The sequence below is a fragment of the Schistocerca nitens genome, chromosome 2 (assembly GCF_023898315.1).
Source record: "Schistocerca nitens isolate TAMUIC-IGC-003100 chromosome 2, iqSchNite1.1, whole genome shotgun sequence".
NCBI lineage: Eukaryota > Metazoa > Arthropoda > Insecta > Orthoptera > Acrididae > Schistocerca > Schistocerca nitens.
Genome location: NC_064615.1, coordinates 368,126,950 through 368,141,827, shown reverse-complemented (window position 1 = coordinate 368,141,827; position 14,878 = coordinate 368,126,950).

The following is a 14,878-nucleotide window of genomic DNA, read 5'->3' as shown; positions in this document are numbered from 1 at the left end:
AACTCCTCGACAAGATCGGCAGCCTCTTATCACAGTAGCAATAGCTGAAAAGAGTATGAATGCGATAATAGATAGTGGAAGCTACATAACAGCAATATCCGAGGCAGCATACAAGAGGTGCTCTCAGGAGATGGACTGGCCTGTCCTATCGGTTAAGAAAACCAAAATAAAAGGGGCATTAGCGGGTAAATGTACGGAGGTCACCCAACAAACAAGACTGGAATTCTCCTGCCAAGGACACAAAATAGAGTCTAACTTCTGGATCGTGCCAAATCTGGCGATCGACATGATAATAGGAACGGACTTCCTAAATGAACATGAAGCGATAGTTGATCTAGGACGAGGTGAAGTGGTTTTGAGGAAAGGGAATCCCGTCCACATTAAGTTCGACGACCAGCTGATCCCAGCTCAACTACCGTCTAACTGTGTACGGATAAACTATGCGTGTCTGAAAGACAGAACGGAAGAACAGGTCGACGTTGCGGGTAAGGGAGAGGACACGGATGAGAATGAAGTCGGAATAATGGGAGAAATAAAGGAGAAAATAGGAGAAAAAGTGGAAGCAATAAAGAATATAAGGAGCGACCACCGCAAAGAACTTCAGAAATTACTAGTAGAACATGCGGAGGTCTTCCTTCCCAAGACAGGATCAATAAAGAACTTCCAATATGAATTTCGTGTTCGTCCGCACAACCAGTTTCGTGTGCCACCCTATCCAATCCCCTTGGCATATCGACAGAAAGTAGCAGCTGAAATTACGCGAATGCTGAGTGAAGGAATAATAGAACCTACGGCTTCAGCCTATAATAACCCGTTAAGAGTAGTCGAGAAGGCAGATGGTAGTATTCGTTTAGTCTTGGACTCGCGACAAATTAATACCATAATAGAACCCGAAACAGACAGACCGGAACGATTAGAGGAACTCTTACAAAACTTCCATGGAATATCAATCTTCTCATCAGTTGATCTAAAATCGAGTTTCTGGCAGATCGAGCTCCATCCAAATTGCAGACAGTACACAGCCTTTTTAGCATTTGGAAGATGTTACCGGTTTCGTCGTCTACCATTTGGTTTGAACGTTTCATCTGCCGCATTCATTCGGGGGCTGGACGGCATACTAAGCGATAATTTGAAACGTCATGTCACCAGCTATGTGGACGATTTGCTGATCGCGGAGAAATCTTGGGGAGAGCACAATGCGGTCCTCGGTGAACTCCTTGCGACATTCAAGGAATACGGAGTGACTATCAATATCGAAAAATCGAATTTTGGGACGTCCTCTGTGAAATTTCTAGGACATATCATCATGGGTGAGGGCATTGCGCCAAATCCCGAAAAGATCGAAGCGATTGAAAAGTTTCCCATTCCTACGACAAAGAAGCAGTTAAGGGGGTTCTTGGGGATCATAAATTTTTACAACCGCTTTATACATGTCAAAACTCAGAGCAGTCCTCGGTTGCATCAACTTACAGGAAAGAAGATTCCTTGGGAATGGGATGAAGCGGCCGAATCCGAATGGAAAGCATTAAAATTCGCATTATTACAAGCACCCATCCTATCACACCCTAATTTAGCAGAAGAGCTTTGCATAGTAACGGACAGTTCATACTCCGGTCTGGGTGTCACGGTGTTCCAAGACTATGTACATGAAGGAAACAGGGTGTGGAAGACAATTGCGTTTGCTAGCAGAGTACTAGCCAAGAGTGAGAGGAATTACTCAGTAACCGAGTTAGAGGCGCTGGCTATTGTATGGGCGTTTGAAAAATTCAGATACCTTCTGTTTGGTCGCAAGACGAGGGTCTACACAGACCACAAGGCACTCGAGTTCTTGATGACTGCAAAGCTTAATCACAGGCGGCTCATTAGGTGGGCATCATATCTACAGCAGTACAACTTTTCGATAGAATATATCCCTGGCAGTCAGAACATTATTGCAGACGCCTTATCACGGTCACCGATCGGATTTGAGCACAACATGGAAGAAGATCTGGAGGAAAATCACTACTGCCTTTTCTATATGCAGAAAGTAGCCTTTGAAAATTTTATTACCTGTAGTATGCAGGACATCAAGACGGAGCAAGACAAGGACCCTGCCCTAGTGTTATTGAAACAGAAATGGATAGACAGAAGACACGCCACCGTCAGGCAGTTCTACCTCTTGCGGAAAGGCATAATTTTCCACCGAAATTATGCCAATGACACTGAATGGGGGGTATGCATCCCTGAACACCTAATAAACAAGGTTATATGGTATACTCACCTCAGCTATGGACACTTCGGACCACGCAAGTGCAATCTCAAGCTTAGGACCATGTGTTACTTTCGAAACATGGAGCGTCGAATACGGAGGGTACTGTCGGTGTGTAAAGACTGCCAAAAGGCTAAGCACACCACTGTGAGCATGCAGGCACCATTATACCCAATCGTACCGACCAAATTAAGACAATTAGCGGCAACAGATTTGATGGGACCTTTGCCAAGAACAAGAAGAGGATATACTTACGTATTAGTGTTTGTTGAACTAACGTCCAAATACGTTACCTTTACGCCACTGAAGAGGGCGACAGGACGAACCGTATCACGAGCCCTAATCCGTGATTTCCTACCACAGGTTGGTCATGTGAGTAGAATTATTTCTGATAACGGGCCACAGTTTAAGTCAAAAACATGGAAGGAGACATTGCGTCGATGTAAAATTGATCCCATTTTTATATCTTCACACCATCCGAGCTCGAATGCTGCAGAACAGGTTATTAAAGAACTCGGAAACTTGTGCCGGTTGTACTGTAACAAACAGCACACGACATGGGACGTTTTCCTTAAAGACTTCCAGGAGGTGATCAATGAGGCACCCCATGGGATAACAAAATTGGCACCCATTACAGTACTGAAAAACCGGATTCCTAAGGACTTGATAACCAAGGTCGTAAACTTCCCACCAAGGGCGCGAACGCAGCACCAAGCCATAGTGGATTTGGCTCTCAAGAGGATACGGGCTGCAGCAGAGATCAGGAAGAGACGTGCCGACAGGGGAGCTCGTCTACGACACTTCCAAATTGGACAAAAGGTGCTCGTTAAGTCTTTCCGACTTTCGAACAAACAAAAAATGAAATGCCAAAAATTCTATTCTGTTTACAACGGCCCGTACCGTATAAGGAGAGCAGCTCACCACAATGCTTATGAATTGGAGACGCTGAAAGGAAAGAAGTCCATAGGACTCCACCACATCTCTCACATAAAGGAGTTCGTAGAATAGTAGTAGTGTAAGAAGTGTACATAGTAGAATAGGCAAATATATGAACCTTTGTTCAGGGAACATTTTGTAAAGGTTATTCTTGCTGCAGGGAGACAGAATGAATCGGAGGTTGTAATTAGATTCTGAAAGCCCACAAAGAGATTGTTAACTTAAATAGTATCATGTGTGAGTGAGTTCAGGTTAGTTTAATGATTAAAATTGTTGTAACATCTTGGGCATTTAATTACGGAGCACTCCAACTCTGATTGTAAAGAATAAACTGCTCCATATTTGGCTCAGATGCCCGGGCCATATTTAGAGCGTGAATGTCTGCGTGAATCGGTGTTTGGAAGGGGCTCCCTGGGTATGGATGTGTGATGTGAGTGTTAGTGTTCCATATTAAGAAGGTGAAGTTGGCTACATCATAAATAATCCTCCCTCTATGAGCTGCATTTTTCAGTTGCAGTGATTTTCTTTATAGAGTGCGGCATGTGGAGCCAGTTGCGAGATTGTTCTTGGGCGATTGACTCACTACCTTGCTCCTAAGTGAGCCAACCGCTCACCAATTACAATCTAAAATGGCGTAGGGGCTATGAGAGGTGGCATGAGCCCCCTCTCATATTTCTATCTTACGACTCTCCTTTCTATTTGCATGCGGTGGAGGGCTGCTATTCCTTCACACGCGGACTTCCCACGCAGCGTCTCTCGTCACCCGGGTGGTCCGGTGACAGGCGGGTTAAGCCGACGTGTGTGAGGCAGTCGAGTGAATGCTTTGCAGACGCCGACATTGTCAAGAGACACGCCCGCTGGGGTGTGAAGTAGCGGCTGGGCTAGAGGTTCCGTTACTTCGGAGAAACTTAGCGAAAACACTTTCTGGAGGGCTACCAGCGAGGCGTGGGAATGACTTGTGTACCCTGGCAGTTGTGGCGGGAAAATTCCCGCACTTTCTGCGAAATAGTAACGGTGATTGGTTTGCTCAGGGCATAGCGCCGTGATGTAGCAAAATCAGCACAGAAATTGGCGCCAAGAATCTCCATTGGTGGAATGGTAGTGCTCCGGCAATGGAGTGGAATTTCCGCCGGTTTTCGAGTTGCTGATTGGAACGTTTAACCTCGGCCACTGTCGTGGGGGCGGAAATGTTCTGTGTTCGGCCTGTACGGGTGCTCTTGTGGGGAGTCGGCAGTCGCCTTTCGGTCGAGGACGTCGAAGCAACCAGCCCTCGCCTGCGGTACGCCAGATCGTGTTCTGGGAGATAAGAAGACCGTTTGGTAATGTACGTCCGCAGCACCGGCAGATAGGGATTTTCCTAGGTGACAATCAGAGCTCAGCAGAGCGCGCCTGTTCATCCTTTTCTAACTTTGTTCTGTTTCGAGTAGCAGCAATTACTGTTGGGTTAGCTGTGTGTCTCTCTTGAGATTTGAGTGGAAAGGAATTGGCTCCACATACCACCTCGTCTTAAACCTCACGATCTAGTTTAGGGACAACTTCACCTTTACAGTGTTTGTATGAATCTCCAAATTTGAGCCAATTTGATGTATTATATTTCCTGTGTTTCTTTTACTATTCAGTGTTTAGTCTTAATAAATCATATTGTTATTTTGGACAGAACTTTCATTCTGTTAATCGATAGAGCAACCCTATCATTCCTCACTATGCTAATGAAACCTTTGTTTATTTAACTTATTTATCAAATTAAATTATTGCAGGTGCCAAACTCTCTTCTACTCCACTGGCAGGGTTGATTAGAGTCAGTTCGCGTATTTTTTTTTTCCTTGTGCAACAGCAAAAGTCGGAGTTAGAATAGGGGGGGGGCTTAGAGCATGATTTACATATGTGGATTCTAGTAGAATTTAGTGATAAATACACTGCTAGCCCCGGCACCTCGCAATCCTACGAGAATGCTCCACGATGCCAGCCTCCCCTGAGCGCCACACAAGGGTGAACCAAGCTAAGGCCCAAATCTCCAATCTCATGCGACGGCATTTGGAAGGAGCGATAGTACGATCTCGCACTGCTGATAGCATGCCTCATGAACATCCGTCAATGTACCATATCATCCAAGAACGACAAAATCGACGCCGAAAATTGATTCACTTCCTAACGGATCAAGAAGGGCGTCGCTACGTAACCCAATCTGCAATAGGGAATGTGCTTCACGCCCACTACCGGCAGCTCTACGCCGCGATTCCACATTCCCCAGAGTTGATCGAGGAAGTCTCACAGCTCAACTTCGGTGGTATCCCAGGAGATGCGGCGATTGACTTGATGTCAGAGGTGACTGATGAGGAAGTCCGCGATGCGATCCGGGCAGGAACCATCAATCGCTCCCCAGGACCCGACGGTCTTCCCCTCGAATTTTATCGCACCTTCCGTGATTTGTTAGAGTCCACCTTCACCTCCATCTGTCGGGAACTGATGTCTCCGGAAGTACCTGTGCCGGACGCTTTCATGGAAGGAATTATTATTCCTGTACATAAACCGCACGGTGGCAACAATATCAGTGATTTTCGGCCCCTCACCCTCCTTAACAGTGATATGAAAATCTGCACTCGCCTTTTGGCAGCACGACTTAAAAACGTTGCCCGATATGTTGTGTCGCCAGACCAAGCATCTTTGGGAGGAGACAATAATATTCGCACGGCTTTATGTCGCTACAGGGATATGATCGCCTTTACCCAGGCACAACGCCTCTCTGGGGCACTTGCGTCTTTGGACTTTAGTCAAGCTTTTGATAGGGTTGACCATTCGTTCCTTACAGCCGTTCTCCACCATATGGGTTTCCCAGTCGCCGTTATCATGGTAGTGATGCGCCTTCTGCGGGGTGCCTCATCCAGGATTATGTACAATGGCAGACTCACTCCACCGATAATAATTGGTCGATCCGTACGTCAAGGTTGCCCTCTATCAGCAATTTTGTACGCCTTTTCCTTTGAATCCTTGCTATGTGGACTAAGACAACGTTTGGTAGGGTTGTCCATAGATCGCTACCGATTCTGTTGCACGGCCTATGCTGACGATGTAGTCATCTGTTTACGTAATGCCGACGAGGTTCGAGCTGTTTTGACGTGGGTAGCGACTTATGGTGAGGCGTCGGGTAGCTGTTTAAACGTACGTAAGTCACAAGTTATGTTCATTGGCACGGGACTTCCCGTGGAGTGCGTTACACGTCTCACCACCGTTGATACCATTCGTTGTTTGGGAATAGATTTTTCATCTGATCTCCGGCGTTCAGCCACCATCAACTGCCGCCGCCTCCTTTTAATGATCAGAGTAGGTCTTATGGACCATCGCCTTCGATCCCTAGATATTCTCCAACGAGCTCGATATGTCAATACATATATCGCATCCCGAGTTCCCCATGTAGCGCAAGTTCTACCTTTCCCGCTTACTGTGGCACGTCGCATGTTGGCAGCGATGGCATCTTTCGTCAGCTCTGGGCTGTTGTTCAAAGTTAACTATGCAACCCTTACTCTTCCCCGTGAACGAGGTGGGATAGGTCTGTTTCACGTGCCGGATAGAGCTCGCGCCCTATTTATCAGCTCGCAGATGACGGTATGGACACGTAGCCCAACGAGCCTCACTGGTCTCCTCCTGTCGGCATATTCGCCGGTCTCACTGTCAGCCCCAGTGATGATCTCGGATGTTCCGGCCCAGTTCCATTATATACGGTACTTCTTTCTGGAACTCAGTTTCTCCGCCTCACCTTACCAAGACAGCTTTTACTCAAGACAAAGGCAGTATACAATGTCCTCCAATTAGGTCGTCCACCTAACCCGATTGAACAAAAGTTCCCCCAGGTTGACTGGCGTCATGTATGGCGCGCGGTGTTCGCCTGTTACCTTGACACGAATGTTCAATCTGTCTGGTACCTAACTGTCAATGGTAAGCAAATCAACCAATTTCGCCTTCATCGTATCCACCTCGCCCAATCACCTCTATGCTCCACGTGTGGAGTGCCAGACAATGATGACCATCGGTTTGTTTGCGGACCGGCGGCGGAGGTTTGGCACTTGGTTCGACGTATTGTGGCTTTTCTAACGCGGGACATTCCGGATCGGATTACTCCCCTTTCATTATTATTTCCGGAACGTGACTATTTTCCTCGGACAAAGACCAATGCTGTGAACTGGATTCGCGGACATGCCATTCACTACTTATTTGGACAAACTGTAGACTCTGTACTCGATTTTTGGACATACCTCAATGACCGTCATTATGTCGTTGTCCGTCACCCAAAATACAGACAATTTTTCTCGAACTTCCTTGGGAGTGCTTTCCACGAGCCGCCTCGCAGCTGGAATGTGTTAAGCCACGAGAGAAGAACGTTTCCTGTTTGAACCAATGAACATTTCTGAACAATTGAACGGAACACATCAATTTCGAGAAGACGTGACTCAACATATTACCAGCGGGGCGCAGAAGGCCTCTGATCAATACAAAAAAAAAAAAAAAAAAAAAAAAAAAAAAAAAAAAAAAGAAATTAAATAAATAAATATAAAACAAAAAAAAAATTAAAATAAAATTCAGAAAAAGGAAGATTTTGTTTTGTTTGTAAGGATAGCCCTAACCTTGATTTCCCATATTTCCCCTGGTATATAGGCAGCTCTCTGGGGTAGGTTTAGTCAGGAGCCAACGCCTGAAGTGGCCCAGATTTTTTTGTTATAGGATGAAAAGTGGCGGTGGCACTTGTTTTTTTAGTTCCATTTTATTAAAGGGTTTTCAAAAGAAAAAAAAGAACAAAAAAAATAAAAAAAAGAAGATAAAAAAAGCGGTAGCGTCAAAAAAAAAACAAAAAAAGCGAGGTGGCGCAGTGGTTAGCACACTGGACTCGCATTCGGAAGGACGACGGTTCAATCCCGCGTCCGGCCATCCTGATTTAGGTTTTCCGTGATTTTCCTAAATCACTCCAGGCAAATGTCGGGATGGTTCCTCTGAAAGGGCACAGCTGAATTCCTTCCCCATCCTTCCCTAATCCGATGAGACCGATGACGTCGCTGTCTGGTCTCCTTCCCCGAAACCAACCAACCTTCCCTAACCCTATGAGACCGATACCCTCGCTGTTTGGTCTCTTCCCCCAAACAACCAACCAACCACAACTTGTAGGACGATCGCAACTTTGGCGTAAAATCACTTTGCGGAAACGCACAATGCAGGTATTTCGCATTCGTATGCAACAATCGACAGCACCCTTGCCTGTCTGAATGCCATCACGAATAAGAGCCCAAGAAGTCGTCGGAAATGCTCGCGGCCGAGTCCTCAGTAGCATCAGCTACTCTTGCTTTCCGTACGAGGTACCGTCAATTCGCGCAGTCGCTATTACAAATGATGTCACCAAAAGCAATCACTTCGTTAGCGGCAAGGAGACTGGCCTGAGCGGTAGCTCTATCACACAGTATTTTAGTCATGATCTGGTTCAAAATGGCTCTGATCACTATGGGACTCAACTGCTGAGGTCATTAGTCCCCTAGAACTTAGAACTAGTTAAACCTAACTAACCTAAGGACATCACAAACATCCATGCCCGAGGCAGAATTCGAACCTGCGACCGTAGCGGTCTTGCGGTTCCAGACTGCAGCGCCTTTAACCGCACGGCCACTTCGGCCGGCCAGTCATGATCTGGAAACGCAAATTTAGAATAAGTAGAACATTATATTAAATTTGTTGTGTGGTCGAGCGGTACCCACCCCTCGCTCTTCCCAGATTATCGCTGCTGCACGGAATGATTGTTAAGGCACCGACGGCTTCAGAGCTCATCTTCTCGAAGCTTTACTTTCGCAGTACATTTCGCAATCTTTTCGTTATGAGTCGTTTGTTTCGGTTTCCCGATGTAGTTTTTCTCACAGCTGTCGACTTCTCTTAACCCCGAGGCACCACTAGCCGAAAATTCCGCACTGCAATCTGGTCAATCTGCAGAGCTCGATGAGAGCATCGCGGTCGTTCCTGAGCTGATGAAACGGCCGAATCTGTAGTTCGTTCCCAGATCTCTCCCACAACAACGGCCTCCCGGTTCAAATGGCTCTGAGCACTATGGGACTCAACTGCTGTGGTCATCAGTCCCCTAGAACTTAGAACTACTTAAACCTAACTAACCTAAGGACAGCACACACATCCATGCCCGAGGCAGGATTCGAACCTGCGACCGTAGCAGTCGCACGGCTCCGGACTGCGCGCCTAGAACCGCGAGACCACCATGGCCGGCTCGGCCTCCCGGACGCATGGATTACAGGAGTACGCCACTACTCCCAGCCAGACAAATGCATTTTTAAGGCGGAATAACATGACCTACACGCAACTCCAATTTTTGTGTCTGACCTACTTTTAATGATACTGTGGTCTATTTACTTACTACTATCGCTGCTGGACGAAGCAGACCAAGTGAAAGCCACACGGTATTCTTGTAACGAACAGGTAATGGAAATTTAGGTAAAACAATATAAAAAAAAGTTGTGTGGTGGAGCGACACATACAGTTGGCTCTCCCTAGATGATCATTGCTGCACGGAATAATTCTTACGGCACCGACGCCTTCAGGAGTCGTCTTCTGGAGGTTTTGCTTGCAGTATATTCCGCAATCTTTTCGTTATGAGTTGGTGTTTCGGATTCCCGATGTTCTTTTGTTTAGTGCATTTGCCTTCCCTTGACACTGAGAAACCACATGACGAAAGTGAAACACCACCGTCTGTTCATCTGCAGAGCGCGATGAAATTATTCACTCTATATTCATTGCCTTTAATATTCTTCCCAACAGTGGTGAGCGCTGCCTTCAGAAAACGCCTTTCTTTCTGATTTACATGAAAGTTTGTGTTCCTCGGAGCTGGACTGCTGGGGATGACCTTCATTGCTACCGGCAGGTGGCTCGTTGGTCTAGGGGTATGATTCCTGCTTTAGGTGTAGAAGGTCCCGGGTTCAAATCCCGGACGAGCAGTCGGCTCTCAGCCGTGACAGCTTGCGGACGGCCCCGCGCGCCGGCCAGTGCTCCGGTGCAGGCGTTGTTTACTTCCGCGTTGTAGCTTTAAGGCTTGTGAACAACATGTCGAGCGCTTACCGCCGTGCGACCCTTAAAGTTTCCTTCCCACTGAACATGCGCGACCTCGTGCACATGAAGTTGAAACGTTCATACGTGAAGAAGTTCGTTTAGATCCTAACCACGTTATTGGAATCCATTTTTCGATCACGAGTAGTGTCGTTCATATTAAAATGACAAACACCGAGGTGTGTGAAGATGTTATTCGCCGCCATGCCAATGGACTTAAGTTCAAATACTCTGATGGTCACGTCGGAGCTGTAACACTTGTACTCGCAGAGTACGGTCAACGCACGATTAGGGTGTTTGGACTACCTTTTGAAGTGCCGAAGGACGAAGTTGTCTCTGCGTTACAACCATACGGTAACGTCATCGGTTACGTAGAGGAAAAATGGCAAACCTTCACGACCTACCATGTCCTTAATGGTGTGCGTCAGGTCAAAATTGAACTGAAAAAACATATTCCATCATACCTGACCATTGGCGGGGTGCGAGCCATTGTCATGTACGACGGCCAACCCCGAACATGTGCGGGTTGTGACCAAGAAGGCCACGTCAGATCCGCCTGCATGCGACGCCGCCTGATTGAGACGCCGGTCGGCGAGGCAGCGTCCCCAGCGGTGATGACTCAGATCCCTGTCACATACGCCAAGGTTGCCCAGGAAGGTAGCACGTCTACACAGAGTCTTCCTGCTCCGTTGACGTCGTCTGATCCGGTAGATGCAACCGCTCCTGAGATTCCTTCTGAGGTGCCCCAGACGCCAGATCCTGACCTGCCGAATCATCGCAGCACTGTGACTGAAAATGCTACTGAGATGGTCGTTGATCCGGGAGTGGTACCTACTTCCGCTTTCATTCAGACTGGTCCGGATTCCGACGAAAGCCACCCGCAATCGGACACTAAACGACCTGTTCGAAAACAAGGGTCGACACGAAAGAGAAAGAAACGTAGCCGTACACCCCCTGATGAATCCATTCTACGGATGGATACCAGGGATGCAGACCCGAAGATGGACGACAAACCGCTCTTTGATGACCCAAAGTCTGATGCGAACGACCAGCCACAGGCGACCACTGGCAACGAACACCCCTCCTTACTGGCGCCGTCGCCCCCACAGGTCGACGTTGAAGAGAGCCTATCCGATGAGACGAACACTACGTCTCCTCTCCACGTGGATGATGTGCACAGCCGATGCCCTACCGCAGTATCAGTCTCCTGGGCAGACGACGTGGAGATCGAAGGGACTGGGGTGGACGCTGCTGATGATGGGGCACCCCCATCGGTTGCGCCCGCGCCCGCAAACTCTCCACAATAGCAGCCTCTTCAGCGGACCGGCAAGATCGACGACCTGTGCCTGTGGGACTCCAACACCAGCATTATCGTGTCGCAACGATTAACCTCGCGACCATTCGTGCGCCCCACAAACTAGTGCTGCTCCGCGATATGATCTATGATGCGGACATAGACATTGCGCTTTTTCAGGAAGTGCATGTCGCCGATTTTTCACCACCACATGGCTTTACGGCGCATCTTTCTCCCGCTTCGGACAACGGGAGTGGTGTTGCCATCATCTTACGCGAAGGTCTTCCTGCTGAAGATGTCCTATACCTCCCCAACATCAGAGGTATGGCCCTTACTCTCTTTGGTGTACGCATCGTCAACATTTATGCACCGTCGGGCTCCAGCTACCGTCGTGAACGCAATGCCTTCTTCGCGAATGAAGTTACACCCCTTTTTATGGGATCACACGATGACTGGGTCATGGGTGGAGACTTCAACTGCACCCAGCGACCTCAGGATCAATTGCCACGTCACTCGCCATGCGCAGCTCTCGAAACAGTAGTCACGCGGCTACAATTTGTCGACACGTGGAGACATGTTCACGGTGATCTTTTGGGCTTTACGTACTACACTGCGCACTCCTCTAGCCGACTGGATCGCATCTACATCTCGCGATCCCTAATTCAACACACTCGACAGGCTGAAATCTGGCCTGTTGCTTTCTCAGATCATGAGGCTTACTTCTGTGATGTTGTTCTCACAAGACAGGCAGTATGGCACGGACGTGGTTTATGGAAACTGAACACGGCACTTCTTAATTCACCTGACTGTCGACTTCTAATAGAAGACACTTGGATCACATGTAATAGACGCCGACCCACGTATCCGTCTACCATATCCCGGTGGATCCAGTGTGCAAAACCTGCACTTCGAAAAACTTTAATCCGGTATGGCAAAGATGTTGTCGCCTGGAGGAAGAGCACTATGGACTTTTACTACAGGATCCTACGAGAATGCTCCACGATGCCAGCCTCCCCTGAGCGCCATACAAGGATGAACCATGCTAAGGCCCAAATCTCCAATCTCATGCGAAGGCATTTGGAAGGAGCGATAGTACGATCTCGTACTGCTGATCGCATGCCTCATGAACATCCGTCGATGAACCATATCATCCATGAACGCCAAAATCGACGCCGAAAATTGATTCACGTCCTAACAGATCAAGAAGGGCGTCGCTACGTAACTCAATCTGCAATAGGGAATGTGCTTCACGCCCACTACCAGCAGCTATACGCCGCAATTCCACATTCCCCAGAGTTGATCGAGGAAGTCACACAGCTCAACTTCGGTGGTATCCCAGGAGATGCGGCGATTGACTTGATGTCAGAGGTGACTGATGAGGAAGTCCGCGATGCGATCCGGGCAGGAACCATCAATCGCTCCCCAGGACCCGACGGTCTTCCCCTCGAATTTTATCGCACCTTCCGTGATTTGTTAGAGTCCACCTTCACCTCCATCTGTCGGGAACTGATGTCTCCGGAAGTACCTGTGCCGGACGCTTTCATGGAAGGAATTATTATTCCTGTACATAAACCACACGGTGGCAACAATATCAGTGATTATCGGCCCCTCGCCCTCCTTAACAGTGATATGAAAATCTTCACTCGCCTTTTGGCAGCACGACTTAAAAACGTTGCCCGATATGTTGTGTCGCCAGACCAAGCATCTTTGGGAGGGGATAATAATATCCGCACGGCTTTATGCCGCTACAGGGATATGATCGCCGTTACCCAGGCACAACGCCTCTCTGGGGCACTTGCGTCTTTGGACTTTAGTCAAGCTTTTGATAGGGTTGACCATTCGTTCCTTACGGCCGTTCTCCACCATATGGGTTTCCCAGTCGCCGTTATCACGGTAGTGATGATCCTTCTGCGGTGTGCCTCATCCAGGATTATGTACAATGGCAGACTCACTCCACCGATAACAATAGGTCGATCCGTATGTCAAGGTTGCCCTCTATCAGCAATTTTGTACGCCTTTTCCTTGGAATCCTTGCTATGTGGACTAAGACAACGTTTGGTAGGGTTGTCCATAGATCGCAACCGATTCTGTTGCACGGCCTATGCTGACGATGTAGTCATCTGTTTACGTAACGCCGACGAGGTTCGAGCTGTTTTGACGTGGGTAGCGACTTATGGTGAGGCGTCGGGTAGCTGTTTAAACGTACGTAAGTCACAAGTTATGTTCATTGCCACGGGACTTCCCGTGGAGTGCGTTACACCTCTCACCACCGTTGATACCATTCGTTGTTTGGGAATCGATTTTTCATCTGATCTCCGGCGTTCAGCCACCATCAACTGCCGCCGCCTCCTTTTAATGATCAGAGTAGGTCTTATGGACCATCGCCTTCGATCCCTAGATATTCTCCCACGAGCTCGATATGTCAATATATATATCGCATCCCGAGTTCCCCATGTAGCACAAGTTCTACCTTTCCCACTTACTGTGGCTCGTCGCATGTTGGCAGCGATGGCATCTTTCGTCAGCTTTGGGCTGTTGTTCAATGTTAACTATGCAACCCTTACTCTTCCACGTTAACGAGGTGGGATAGGTCTGTTTCACGTGCCGGATAGAGCTCGCGCCCTGTTTGTCAGCTCCCAGATGACGGTATGGACACGTTGCCCAACGAGCCTCACTGGTCTCCTCCTGTTGGCATATTCGTCGGTCTCACTGTCAGCCCCAGTGATGATCTCGGATGTTCCGGCCCAGTTCCATTATATACGATACTTCTTTCTGGGACTCAGTTATCTACGCCTCACCTTACCAAGACAGCTTTTACTCAAGACAAAGGCAGTATACAATGTCCTCCAATTAAGTCGTCCACCTAACCCGATTGAACAAAAGTTCCCCCAGGTTGATTGGGGTCATGTATGGCGCGCGGTGTTCGCCTGTTACCTTGACACGAATGTTCAATCTGTCTGGTAAGCAAATCAACCAATTTAGCCTTCATCGTATCCACCTCGCCCAATCACCTCTATGTTCCACGTGTGGAGTGCCAGACAACGATGAACATCGGTTTGTTTGCGGACCAGCGGCGGAGGTTTGGCACTTGGTTCGACGTATTGTGGCTTTTCTAACGCGGGGCATTCCGGATCGGATTACTCCTCTTTTATTCATAAGAATAAAAAACAGCCAACCAGTTGCGAAAGATAAAGTAATCTTTACCTAGGTTTCAATAGTTATAAAACTATCTTCTTCAGAAGATGGCCTGGAGACAATGAACATCATTAGTATCTTAAAGGTATGAAACGTGAGTCAAGAATAAAATGTAACATGTA